We start from the raw sequence: 15,038 nt of genomic DNA, 5'->3' as shown, positions 1-15,038 counted from the left end.
CAGAGCGCAGGTAGCACAGATTCACATACATTGGTGCCAGAAGTTACTAAGTCATCTTTGTTTTTCTGGTAAATATCTGCTGGAAATGACTGACACTGAGGTTTTGGGAAATTATCAAATATAAACAGAAAGATCAGGTTGGCTTTCATAGTATTACAGCCTGTGTTGCTCGAGTTGCTCAAGACCAAGATTTTGAAAAATAATTAGATTGTACTAAAACCAGCAAATTAATTTTCAGGAGTTTTTGTTTGTTGATAGGTTTCCTGTAGTTGTTGTTTGTTTTTTTTTTTTTACATAGGTTGTGCATTTTAAGGTGCATCTTTTAGATCACAAAGGGTAAGACATTGCTTATCTGTCTTTAAAGAAGACATAGAACTTGATGCAATTTAATTGCACATGTATTTCAGGAGAAAAAAAATACAAAATTTTCTGAAAGTCAGGAACAACTTGACCTGTAGGACTTTGCAGTTGCTGAAACTGGATGTGTAAATAAAACTAGGAGGGGAGAATGCAGGAAACAGAGAATAAAGAGGCAGAAATTTTTGATGCAAAATATTTACAATTGAGATGCATCATTATTCTGAGCCATGAATGCAGTGTAATTTCTTCATCAGTACATTTACAAATACTTGTACAATTCATGTATGCCAATACTTGCAAAGGGAAAATTAGAATTCTGAAGCTTAAAGCAGAAGAGGCAAAGGGCCAATACCTTGTTGTTTCTTTTATTCTTCAGGGCTGAGTCAGTGACACTCAGAGACTCCATTTAGAGGCTTAAATTGATTCTTCTAAAGCCCTATCTCTTCATCTTTAGAGGCAATCACAGAATCATAGAATAGTTAGGATTAGAAAGGACCTTAATATCATCTAGTTCCAATAATGAATTGGTTTGGTTAATTATGCTGGGGTTTAAACTGTATAGGCTAAGCCAAAATAAGCTGTAGATATAGCTGAGGCAATACATGTTCTGTGCAAAGTCCACTGCTCAATACTGGAATATTGTTCAATTTGGTAGCAACATTTTCTACAGAGATATTATACCTTTACTTATTCCAGTAGGGTTGGGGTGTTTTTTCTTCCTTTATTTCTGAAAGGGTAGAGATTGGATACAGCAATCATGAAATGGTTTGTGTTGGAAGGGACCTTAAAGCTCATGCAGTTCTAAACCTCCTGCCATGGGCAGGGACAATTCTACAAGACCAGGTTGCTCAAACTCTCACCCATCCTGGCCTTGAACACTTCCAGAAAAGGGGCAGCCACAACTTCTCTGGGAAACCTGTTCCAGTGTCACACCACCCTCACAGTGAAGACAAACATATTATTTACTTATTTTTTTTTATTAAATTATTATCTATTATTTTTATTATTCCTGCTGTGGAGACAGAAATAGTTTCAGAAACATTTGTGCTCAAAAAACATTGGAAACACACTTTTATTTAGTTAAGAAATTGATAAGCGCTCAGAAATTTCATCCTGGATAAAATCAAGCAGTCCAATAATCCTGTCTCTAGAAGTGGCCACAACCAGGTTCTTTAGAAGGACCTATAGCAGGCAGGCATACTACAGCACATCTTCACACACGTTTAATCATGATGTTGCTAGAAATTGTGCTTCAGGTTTTAATCAAGTTTTAATCTTGAATTATATATATAGTTGTTAACTATAGCAATCTAGGTGAGTCTGCTATCTTTGTATACATTCATAACAGTTTTGAATCTTAAGTTTTGTCTGTGATAGCTTCCTGTAGTAGACTTTTCAGTTCAATTTTGGTTTCAGAGTCCCATTTTATTAGTTCTTTTAGGTGTCTTTTTGTTGTTATACACAGTATATACATGTAGATTTACTTTTGCTCAAATATTTTTGATTATTTGTTCTTTTACTGTATCATGGAGATGCTCTTTGTCTTCACTATTAAAGAGACTAAATCCGGAATGTGTGTGATACAAGTAAACCAATTCCAACATAAGAAGATAACATAAACTTTTTAATGGTTCCCTTAAAATTTGCCAGAATTGCATGAAACATGTAGATAATTGTTTTAAACTCCTTAATTCCTAACAAATCTTCACCCGTAGAAAAGCCTGTCTTCATTTAGTAGAGGTGTGGGAAAGTCCTTTGGCATTTTCTGTGGGAAGCAGCACAATGTGAACTAGTTCTGAAGTCATTTGATACGCAATTTGCTCTGCAAATTATATATTTTCCTCTGTGATCATGTCTTTCCAAGTGTCCTGGGTTCAGCAGTAGCAGTCATTTTTCTCCTCCTTGGTAGCTGGTGCAGTGCAGTGTTTTGACTTTTGGCTCGGGAACAGAGCTCATAGTGATGTTTTGGTTTGGCCAAGGACTTTGTGAGGCTCACGCTCTGCCAGGGAGGAGGGGAAGCCGGGAGGAAGCAGAGACAGGACACCTGACCCAAACTGACCAAAGAGGTATTCCATACCACAGCACGTCATGCCCAGGATGTAACTGGGAGTTAGCCGGAAGGGCTGGGAGACTGCAGGGTTGGAGGAGGTATTGGTCGGTGCTTGGTCGGGCTGGGGAGGGGGGGGGGGGGGGGGAGTTATTAATCAGCTGGTGGTGAGATGTTGTATTCTCTTCCCTTGTTATTTCCTTTATCATTATTATTATAGGTGGTAGCAGCAGTGATTTGTGTTATACCTTAGTTACTAAACTGTTCTTATCTCAACCCGTGGGAGTTGCAAGAGGGAGGGCAAGAAGGGGGGGGGGAGTGAGGGAAGGAGCTCTGCCTGGTTTTAAACCACGACACCAAGTAATTTTCTTCTTTTTGTTTTGCTCTTCAGTCTGAAAGCAATTTGATATTCCTCAGATTGTTAAGGTCTTCATACATCAGTATAATTTTTGAACACCATGCTAGATTTGCTATATGAAGCAGTCTAAGGAAAATATGAGAAGAGAAAGAAAGTAAAAAACAATCAATTTTTGCCATGTGCTGATGTAAAAAAAACCCATAGGAATAATGGTCAGCCATAAATCTGGAAAAATGTGAACTCAGAAAACCTGGGATTATTCAAAGAAAGGTATTTTCAAAACCAGCTGAGTTGATACCTGTTCTCACATGATGCAATGGGCTCTGCATTAGATTGGTGAGATTCTACCATATCATGACACTGATTTTCTTTTTTTCTTTTTAGGCAGAAACTAATTAACTACTCATTAAGAATTAGGGGAAGTTCTGGGTAATAATCGTTGGGACATGCACTCCTGAAGGCAGCCAATCAAACAGCTGAATGCATTGAATCAGAAAGTCAAAAGAGAGCCCATTTTCAGCACAGACAGCTCTCACCCAAGTAGCATTAGCCTTTTATGATCAGATCTTCATTTTTATCAGCTTTGGAAAAAAAGAAGCAGGAGACAGGGGAGTTTAAGGTGCAGCTAGACAGCATTTGATCCAATATGAGCCAACTTACTGTTGCTGAGAGGGGTAGTTAGGCTCATTGCTGATTTTAATATAGTCCAACTCACACTGCCAGCTCTGGCACTCATGTGGCCTCACAATGAGTTGTTTCAACCCACTAAATAAAGAAGAAAAGATGAACTGTGCTATCAGGGTCAGGTTCTTCTAGCAACAAGTGTGTTTCTGCTGTCTTGGAAAAAAGAATAAAAAACCCTTCTCTGAAATCATCTTTATCTGCTAATCCCTGACTCCATTTTTTGAACATTTCCCTTTTTCATTGCTAAGGCAGGGACTAGTTATCTGCTTGGTTTTTTGCATGGTAGGGTACAGATGAGTAGAAAAGGCTGAAGGAAAAAAGTAAGCAGGAGGCTTGATTTAGGAGTTTTGAAAAGCAAGTTTGTCCCCTAGGTAGTCAGGAGATCTCAATATAGCAGCCAAGATGGGATAGGCAAAGAGAAGGAGAAAGGTAAATCAGTATTCATCCTGCTCAAGCTTCAACACTTCATTCTTTTTAGGTTTGTCTCACTCCTCCCATAAGAAAACAGCTGATCCCTTTTGGTCCTTCTATTCTACTGGGCTACCTTTAAATCTCCCCTTCCTTTTCCACACACTCTCTGCCATTCCTACAACCTTGAATTTTTTTTCCTTCACAACTGATAAGCCCTCAGTCAGCTCACGTAAATATTGTTTGGTGTGAGAAGCATCCTAAAATGCTACTAGTAAGTAAGATTCCACCCTGATTCACAACCAGCCTTTACTGAACAAGTGTTTTCAGCTACGTTAAAAAACCTTATTTTAAAAATGTTTTGACTTTTTTTTTTCCTAACACTAAGATTCTGATCAGGGCTGATTGTGGCTTGCTATTTCCCATTTTCCTCATAGCTAATGTATAATATCCACTTATTTGTGTGAGCTACAATGCTGCTTAAACCTCCAGCAAATCAGAGGATGAATGATTCAACTGATATCAGGCAGTAATTTTTATTTTTAAAAGACAATCTCATTGGTATATGCTATTTCATTAATTGCCCCACTGTATATGAATGCATACCATACACCTGCAGTGTTTGCCATCAGTCTGCTTTCTTCTTTTATTTTATTAATATTTTTCTGTCTTCAGGTCCCATTCTTGCCATCTTTGCTCTTTGAGCTACTTCTTAGCCACTCTGCATTATACATTTTATCTTAGTCATATCTGTTTACCCTGAAGATGGCTCAAGTGTTTCTGAAAGAACAAACCCAGGCAGCAGTCCAAGCTTCAGCTAGTCTGTAAACTAATCATAACTGTAAATATCACACATTTGGTGCAGGGAAGTACATATGAGTAATGAGGTTTCAGCCTCTGCTGCAGGCAGTCTTGTAATGAATATCTTATAATGTACCGAAGTATGTTGCTGCTTCCATCTGCTTTTTCCTACCTTATTTACTGCTACCAGTTAATCTACAATCCAGTTATGATTCCTTACTCATTCAAAAATGGCAACGGCTCATGATCTTGTGCCTTGCTACTCCCACCTGATTTCATCACCAGGTCCATCAGTTGCTGCTTTCTGCCTTGCTACACTTTGCTTTCTGTGCTGCTCTTTCCACCTGCACTGTTAGTAGTTTGGTATGAGCAAGTGTAGCAGTCTTTCAGAGCTACAGCCTGCTGTTTCTCATCCTCACATTCTGAGGTGCCTCCTTTATCACAGTGCAGATGTGATGGCAAACCTGGATACATTGGAAACGGAGCCCCACAGGGACTGAGCTCTTAGGCCTCAGGGGGTTTAAAATCCTGCTGCGACTCAGTAGAAACCCCTGGGGAATGATAAGCTCTCTAGTTGCAAGCAAGGAGTACCTTGGGGGGAAGGCAAGGGGAATACGGACTTGTCTGGATAGGAGAGATGTATACTCTTGCTCACCTCAGCTGAAATAAATTGCAGTTAAGCTTGTCTAAATTGCTGTATCTAGAGTAATAAAAAACATAGACGAAATATCCTTTAATATGTCTTCAAATCAGGAAATGTTAACACATGAAAGACCGGTTGATGGGCTCTCCTGGATAGATTGGTATGTTTTTTCATACCTCTCCTTCAGCAATTGCTGAGGTACATCAGTCATTTTAGAATGGAAAGAAAAGACAGCTAGACCATATTTTCCTGAAATATTAAAAGCCAGATTGTTGAATTTAGAGCAGCCTGGAAATTTCTCCTGCCTGTATGAGAACTAGAGCTGTAACTATCAGCTAACCTCTGTGGTATATCTAAGAACACATCTCAAAGGTGGTTTAAGTAGCTGTGAAGCACTTCCTAACCTTTTTCTAACTGTCATAGAGAAAGTCAGAGCTGCTTTGGTGTTTTGTTTTCTGTTAGATTCTTGGTCAATGTTGTATATTGCTGGTGGTTCCATTTTTTTTTTTTTTTGTGAATCTATGTGAGTTTAGTTTCACTTAAGTTTTATTTAGCTTGTTAACAAAATTACAATTGACCCCCCCATTAAAATATTTACCAAACCACTAAATGCACTTAAAACCACTTAAGTGCACTAAACGCACTTACCTGTCAGATGGCATGTCGCCTGCATAATCATTTAAATTTTGGAGAGTCCATATCTGTAACCATTTAAAGTGTATAATAAAGCATATTCAGGAGTCCTGAGAGGTAACTGTAAGACTGTACAAATGGGCATCAGTAAGAAAAATGAAAGTGTCTTTTTAGCTAGTTAAAATTATATAGTGCTGTTGCAGAAATAGACCATAAAATATTATCGGAGTATTTATCTGTAGTCTTTCACTTCTGATTCAGTTGGAAAACCCCTTGGTTTGTTTTTTGTCAAAGAGACTTCAGGTTATGCATCCACTGAATAAAGTGGCAAGGCTGGAAAAAGTGTATAAAGGGAATATATTTATGTAGTATTGACAATTTCAAAATTATTACAAGGTTATCTTGTTTTCATTTTTCTTCTAAGAACTGAGACTTTTGATCTACTCTACTTGTGCTTTGTAAAGAACCTTGGTTTGTTTTCTTAATAAAGTGGCAACAGAAGTAATGAACATAGCAGCAATACCAAGACAGCATTTAGTGCGAGAGAGGTTAGCAGCTTGGATCCCAAAGCAGTTTCACTGTAGCCCTCTAGGGGAACCTAATGGATCTCTCTGCAGAGCACATCCCTGCACAGGGTAGATGTAGTCCATGTCATATGTGGACTTATATGGATCACTCTGCAACTGAAGATCAAAAGGCTGAACACCTGCTTTGGCAGACTAGCTGAACTTCATAACTGTCAACCAGTTTTCAAGGCAGTTTTCAAGAGATAGATGAAACATTTAATTGATTTGTAAGCAGAGTAGATTAGCAGCATGAGAAGATGTACCCCGCTCTCGAGTCATTGATCATCCCCAGGAGCACTGAGGCTTCCATATTGAGATCCTGTATCTTTGGGGAGGACCAAAGGGAAAAGATGAGAAACTAACTGTGAGGAAATGGATTCCTTGCCTACCACAGGAACTCTTGTTTTTTGATATCTACTGTTGGCTAGCTTATTCTTTGTCTTTTGTATGTTTTTATGGTTTCTGCTAATAACCTGGAGGAATTGAAAGGCTTATTCTTTTCACTGAGTCTTGGTGACTTCCCCTGAACTTCAGATGTTGCTTAACACGCCTAGCTGAACTCCCATGTTCTGCCTGCATCTGTGATGAATATAGGAATCCAGGTTCCTCTGAAAAAATAGGCAGAGTCTTGAGTAATGTTTAAGATTCTCATTAGAAACTTTCGTGTAGCTGAATTTCTGAATGTACGTACCTTACCTCCAGTATATTTTTCAGGATAGCAGAAAGAAATGCGAGGACATATCAGTAGAATGGCTGCTACAGTGGGGAGTAATTCCAGTGGGTAAATGCAGTCCTTCAGTTAGCTTCTCAAGGCACTGGCATGCTGGTGTTCCTCAGGTGGAGTTAAGAGAGTGAATCCATCTCCAGTGACTTCCCTATGTAACAGGAACAGTCCATCACTGCCTGAGGAATCAGAAGTTACCTGAGCAGCTCCTCAAGGCTGTCACTGATGGATGTCATTCAGGACTCTACTGGCTGCAGAGGGAATTAGGACTAAAGGAATCTGAGGCATTTTGCAACTCTAAACTGTAATGAGGGCTGCTGGCCTGCAAGGCAGGAACCCCTCTAGTGAACAGGGAAATAGTACCTTCTGGCCAAACAGCTATCAAATTTCTACAAATCTCAGTCTGACCTCAGCAAATCTTTGCTTTCCCTATACTCTCTAGGTAAATGGCTAAAAATGGAGTGCTCTTATATGCATGTTTGCTGAGATAGCTATAATCGACAATCCAGCTGGAGAAAACAGCTTTTCCAGGCTTTTTAAAGCTGGTCAGTGGTTAGCTCTAGCAAGCTTGATTATGTCCATTTAGCTCACTAGTGCATACTGATTGTGAGAAACATGTAAAACTGGGACTTAAAGGCCAGCAGAAATGTTGACTCCTGCACATGGTGGATTGAACAGTACTTATGAAAAATATCATGTTCAGAACATGATCACTGAACCACGATCTCAGCACAAAGGCTGAATATCCCATAATATGTGGTTCATTTTTAATTTTCCCTGTCCTGCATGTCAGTGAAGAATAGTCTCAGATTCTTCCTTACACGCTGAGGAAAAAGTAAAAAACGATGATCAGTTGTTGCTGTAGCTTTACTGAAGTACAATTTAAAGATGCTTGGCTTCTTTTTTCAAGCCAGTGATGACTCTTTTACAGCAGCAGGATTCTATATGGGAGCAGAATATTATGTACTGAATGTCAAGAGCAGTTGTTACCATTTGTTGGATGTGAACTTAATGGATGAACAGCAGTGAGTTTATTTGCCAGAAATATCAAATGCTAACGAACAGCTTGCTGTAGTCCTGGTCTTGGCTTCTGTCATTAACCTGATTAGACCAGAATTATCTGCAATGTTCTTGGATGTTCTTTCACTAGTATTAGAAGGTCATTAAACAATGGGCATATATTTTGCAAGCTCCACTGGGATCTCTTTTAATTTCAAACAGGTAGAAAGGGATTTCATGTTTCATATTGAAATGCAAATCTTTTATATGAGTTGGCAGATTCTCAGCTAGCAGAGAGAGTCTGAATTGACTGGATTGTATTGCTAACAATTTTGTTGTTTTCCCTTTAATTGTAAAAATTGTAGCAGGGTGTTTTGGGGGGTTTTTTGGGTTTGTTTTTTTTTTTGTCCATGCTTAATGTTCACCCTTTAAAGGTCACTTCAGCATCATCTGTTCTGTTTTCCAGATATTTTGTTTGGTTTAAAGGACAAAATGGCTTTGATCACAGGGGAAACAATATTGATTCCATCAAATATATGCTGTTCTGGCTTTTGTTATTTATATAAACCACTATATTTTAATAATTGTTTAATTGTCCATCATGACAAAGAGGCTGAACATCACAATTGAAGTAATAGTAGATGAATTGAAATAAAATAGGAAGTGCTTGAAGATAGTTTATAGCAGTGATTGGTATAGTTCTGTGGTATATGATGTTATTTCTGGACCTTAGCAGCAGTTCAACTTTTTGTTCTCTTCCTGAAACATGGTTATCTGTGTCTGGTTTGCTTTAGTTTAATATTCTATGAGTAGACCCAACAAGTTCAGAAATGGGCATTAGAAGTTCCTAACTTCAAGATACAGTGTTCAACTTTTAATAAAGAGATGAATTTTTAAGTCCTGTGCAAATATTTTCCTTTTTCTTCCTGTAACAAATTCTATCCAGAAGTTTTATGTCTCTGCTCCAAATGTTGCGTGTTTCTCACAAATAAAACCATACTATTGTGCATATCCTAAATTCAGCAATTGCATCACTATAGCTATCCATGTCATAGTATCAAATCTCAGCATTTTTAGTATGTTTTAGCATTAGCCACCTTAATATTCCCAGTGATGAGAGATGACCTTTTATCTTATCTCAGATTTTCTGGCAAACAGTATTGTTAACTAAAGCTTTTCCAGCAAATTCCTCTGGTCCTTCTTGGGTGCAGGTGTGGGGCATGTGGTGCTGAATTTACCCTGAAAATTCTAAATATTGACAAAAGGTGTAAATGAGTGGGAATGGGGAGGAAAAAACAGGGACGAGGTCCAGACTGCTAGGAACCGTTGTGGCACAAATCACTTCCTGTGAGTCCTGGTAGTTCTGTTCACAGTATGTTGTGGTGCTTACAGAAGAGTGGCTTCCCATTGCTGTCAAGGCTGCTGCCTACATGGACGGAGCAGCTCATCTTATAGCAAAGCTTAGGGAGAAGAGGCAAGTCAGACTTCATTATTCTGGGAAAGTGATTTTTGTAGTATGTCTGACTCATGCTTAAATGCACTAATGTGCTGGCTTTTTCCTTTAAAACAAACAAACAAATCTACATATTTCTAGCTCTTTTGGTTGTGATGAGGGTTACCATGATGCTATTTCCTCTTCAGTAGTATGCATGCAGCAGGAAGCTATTGTTAGTGCTGGGAAGATTCAAAGGCTTAAACAATTTTTTTTTTTATTTAGGAAACCAGCTTTTACTACTTAAATACCCTTATTAACTATGTTACAGCCTTAACTTTTGGAAATTGAGCTAAAGAAGCCTAACCCACAATCCCAAACTAACACCCTAGTAATCTGCTGTGAAAATCTTCACTTCCCACTTGACAGTATCTGATGTTTTTATGTGGCAGTAGGTTCAAAATATTGCAGAGTGCTGCGTGTTAAAAATGGAGAGTAAATAAAATAGGATGTTGACATGAAATTAAGTAATATGATGTGTTTTGAAGAGACATTGCATAGCATAAGAAATTCTGCATAACCTGTACCATTTTCATATTTAATTCAGCAAAATAATTAATTATTCAGTAGTTGAAGATGCCATAGGTTTTCCACTCTAGTGCACTGGCATATCACAAAATCCAGTACTCTACTGCTAATGAATAGGGATGCTTAGTAATCTAAATACATCTATAATGCAGTCAGTTTACATTGTTAGATCTGGGCAATTAATGGGCCAAATATGTTTTGAGACAAATTTGATGACCTCATTCACACTGGATATTTGTTTTACTGCACCAGCATTTCTACTGAATCCAGTAAGGCTGTAAATGAACAGAGAATTTCTCAGAGGCTGTCACTGTGGTTCATGTTAAGTAATGGTAAGAGCATGACTGCCTGCTGTAGCCCAGAGTTCCTGCTGCTCCTGCACTGAGCTCAGCTCGGGGACCTAGGCTGAGGGATGCAGCTGCAGTTTCTCATTTGCCAGTCAAACCAGTAGCAAAGCTGAGCATGTATCCCAGCAACAGGGGACAGGTCCAGCTGCGCAGACTGCCAGGGACAAGGTGCTGCATTCAGCAGCACCTACATATAGGGCTCACACAAACCAGAATGGTTAGAGTTGGAAGGGACCTTAAAGATCATCTAATTCCAAGCCCCTGCCATGGGCAGGGAAACCTTCCACTAGGCCAGGTTTCTCAAAATCCCATCCATTAGAGACAACATAAACACAGACATTCAAGTCCCCTTCCCCCTTTCCAGGTGGTTGAGACAAAGTCACTAAGAATAGCACAAACCCAAGGCACAAGCACATGCACATTCACCATCCCGTGAGTACTGTCGCTTCTTGCCTTTTTCAGTTACATGTTAGGACATACAGTAACACTGTGTTTGTGCATCAGTTGTGTCAAAGCCCAGAATCATGTCATGGCAAATAGCAGGATTTTAAGATTGCATCAGCAAAGAGATTATGCTGGGGATTGTTTGAATGCAAATACAGCTTCCTTACTCTCAGGGACTTGGTGCCAGATGGAGATAGCTGGCAGGTCCTTGAAAGAGAGAGGTGCTGCACTGTTTAACGGCTAACGAATAACCAACATGTACAACCGAAAGTTTGGGGGGGGGGGGGGGGGGCAAAAAACATATCCTAAATGATTCATGGGACTTGACATATTTGTTGTAGAAAGATAATAAATATTGGCAAGCCGGGTTTTGACTTTCTGTGATTTTTTTTGTGTTTTTGTGTTTTCCACTACTCCACACCCCTTAAACCTTTAATGGACATTTAAATAAATGCCTCCTGAATAAATAGTGTATTAAAAAAATAATAATAAAAAAAAACAAAACCCTCCAATATCTGCTTTAGGTTCTTGAGTATAGTAATCAACCTGAACTACATACTTTGTATTTCTACTAAGATGCCTGAAATTAAATGTATGGTTGACTAGAAATGAAATAAAATGCATCTGTCACTTTGCAAAAAAATACAATCCAGTGCACAATATCGAGTAAACAAAACAAAACATTACAAGCTCCTTGTGTTATGAATGGCAAAATTGACTCTGAGAACTCTGCTTGCTGCTGCTTGCATGAGTCTGTAATACAGATCCTGTACATCTCTGCTAACAGCACAGCTTCAGAATAGGGAAGAATACTCAGACAACTGCAAAGCTCAGATTCCAATTTTACTGGTACTTGGGGATATAAAGGTTGCATCTTCAGAATGGGGAGTAATGCTGTTTGGGAGGAGTAGGAAGCACAACTCTAATTTTTGAAAAGTTTTTAGATCTTTGGCTGAAAGTTGTATAGAAAGCTGGTGGGTTTATTGACTACATAGGGGACAGGGTCCCTGTGTTCTTGTAAGGTCTGAACCAATATTTAATAGTGAGAATTTTATTAGCTTACTCTAGTGGGGATATGGTCTTTCTATAGATGAGATCAGGATTCTACTTGGACAAACAAAAATCTGGACTCTTCTACCAAACCCACAGATTTTAAAAACAGTATACACTGGGACATAGCAGAGGGATTTGCCACTGACTGATGTCTGGGGATCCTAGGAATCTAAACAGAACTAAACAGAAGCAACTTATTCCTTTTGAATATTGACACACTGGAACCTCAAACTTTCTAAAGAACAATGTGACTAATTTAGCAATACTTGGTACCTGTCCCTAAGAATCTAGGGGGTTCTTAATACTGACCATTATTTTTTTCTAATAGTAAAACTTAGAAATTTTCATTTAGTTACTTAGAATTTTTGAGACCTCTTAATATAAGGTGTTTTTTTTTTTTCATGTTGATTCATGAATATGAATTTGAGTTGCCAGTCCCAGTGTTTGAAGTTTGAAAACATTGGTCTTCAGCTATAATTTACAAGACATTTTTGTTGTGTGGTAGGCTTTTTTCTATCTTGAGAGGTGAGTTTACTAACTTAAAGCTTGTGAACATACTGTCTTTGAGTATGTTATGATTCACTGATTGGCTTGTGCAAACAATAGCAGTGCAGGGCTGTGAAGGCACAATTTAAGAAAAATCATAGTCTTACTCTGGAAACATATCTTCCCCTTAATACTACTCTATGTATTATTTTTCCTTACATACATTTATTATTGTAATGAAATGGGTAACTGAAAATAGCAGCAATGAAAGAACCTTTAAATGCTCTCGCAGTGGTTTGTCTTGCAACATTTCCTAAAGTAATTTGTGGGTCGGTTCAATGGACTAATGGACTGAGCATCTCTGCTTTTGTGGCTAGATTAATTAATTGCAAAATACTTCTGCTTTAACTCAGAACTTTTTACCTTTTGCTTGGAAAAGAAAAAATGGAGAAAGCAGTTTCTAAACTTCCAAGATTTTTCCCTTTTGCTTTTTTTTTTTTTCCTGCCATCTCTAATGTTTAAGTATGGTTTTGCTGGCAGTAACTGAAATTAGAGTCTAGCGGTAATTACTTTGTGTGATCATAATACTTCCAAGATGTATAGAAGTTTATTTCTGTGTCTGTTTAATTTGCTTTTACGGAAATTATCTTAGACTGTATTTCATTACAAAAGAACCTTACTGAATGAACTAAACTGTACTCTCATTTATTCTCTCTTGATTACAATACAGTTTCTTGTTCTGTCCAGTTTGGTTGTATGAAAATCATATTTAAACATCTACAACAATGCAACTGTTTAAAATGTGAGCATAGGAATTAAATGAGCTTATAGGAGATGAATGCTTATTGTCAGTCTGTAGTGAGATTCACATGATACAAAGCTTGCATTTACTCAGATGATAGTACCTGTCTACGGGTGACCTTTCAGCAAGTTCCTTCTTCCTATTAAGCCTCTGTTGTTGCTTAAAATAAAGTGACTATTCGATAAAACTCAGCAAAATGCCTCAGGGCAACTCACTTCTAAGAAACAAACTGAACCCATCAGATAAAGCTGTCAGGGCTTGGGCTTTATCTAATGCTGCACACTCTTTTATAAATTGATTCACTTTTCTGCCAACCAAACATGTCCATGAAATAGCTTGGCTGCTGCTACAAGTACAATTATTATTCCGCCTGAGGTGATACGTGTGGTCTTATAGCCCAGCAAACATCCATTTATACTCAAAGAGATTGTAGATAAAGTAGACACAAGCCTGCATTCCAGGCAGGCAATGAATGACAGCTTCACCATAACACAATGGTTGCAGATTGGCTCTGTGGCCTCATGGAAGGCCTCATCAGTCTGCTGGAGCTGGGCAGGCCACAGCCACAGAGCCAGTCTCTGGGAACAGCCCTACAGGACAAGTGATTACCTTGATACCTTGCCACACACAAATCCTAACCCCAAGGAATCTCAGTCTCTGGAGGGAAGAACATTTGTGCGTATTGATACCCGCACGAATTTACAGAAACCAATGGCACATGCCTATTTTCTTGTATATACATCACAAATATATCCTATTATGTGCATGTGTCATGAAAACTGTAATTACAAGGCACTGTTTGCAATTCTGTGTAAATGAAACCCAGCAATTTTTTGCAGGAAAACTTTTCTCTCCTTCCCCCTCTCCTTCAAGTTTTAATATTTAAGCTAATTACTTTCTTGGAGTGGGGAAAAAATAAATTCTTAGATGGACAGTAACTTCCCAATAACAGACCAGGAAGTATATTATTTGGAACACATGACGTATTGATATCCGTGTTCTGGATCTTACATTTTCATTTATTCTCTGTGTAGTCCTGAATGGGCTTACTTCTTAATGTACAATGGAGTATAGGATATACCATTATCTACATACATCAGCAAAATCCTCCAAGGATTAAACATAGGACAATCTCAAAATATAATGACTAGAGATAAAAACAAAACTACTATAGAACTACAGAAGCAGACATTAAATGTAGGTATAGGTGTAGTATCTGAAATAATTTATTAAAAAGAAAAGAAAAAAACAAACCTCACCACCAAAACTTGGCAAGATTTCAAATCGCCCCAAGTGAATTTGCCCATTCAACCATTTTCTTTTTTTTTTTTTTTTTTTAAGAAAGAGTATGTAACTGGTGCAATAAATAAATAAAGATAAGTGCAAACATGCCACCTAAAATAACCATTATAGGATATTATTTTCTGACATGTAGAATGTCAGATTTTCCACAATTTCCAGATGGCACTTGAAATTATTTTTTGCTAAGAATCTAGTTGGAAGTTGAGGGTGATGGGAATGGTTGTATAAAGTACACAGCCTTTTCTTGAAGCAGAAAAATTAGCCTTGTGAGTAATTTTATGTCTTTGCACAGCTTCCTAATCAAGCTGTTTGTATTGCATTATGTTAGAATATTGATCTGATCAAAATTTTGTATTAAAGT

This window comes from Pezoporus flaviventris, unplaced genomic scaffold (genome assembly GCF_033815535.1).
Source record: "Pezoporus flaviventris isolate CSIRO_AGI_PZ_B2104156 unplaced genomic scaffold, CSIRO_AGI_Pfla_v1 ptg000013l, whole genome shotgun sequence".
NCBI classification, from domain to species: domain Eukaryota; kingdom Metazoa; phylum Chordata; class Aves; order Psittaciformes; family Psittacidae; genus Pezoporus; species Pezoporus flaviventris.
Note: the sequence above shows the minus strand (reverse complement) of the source record.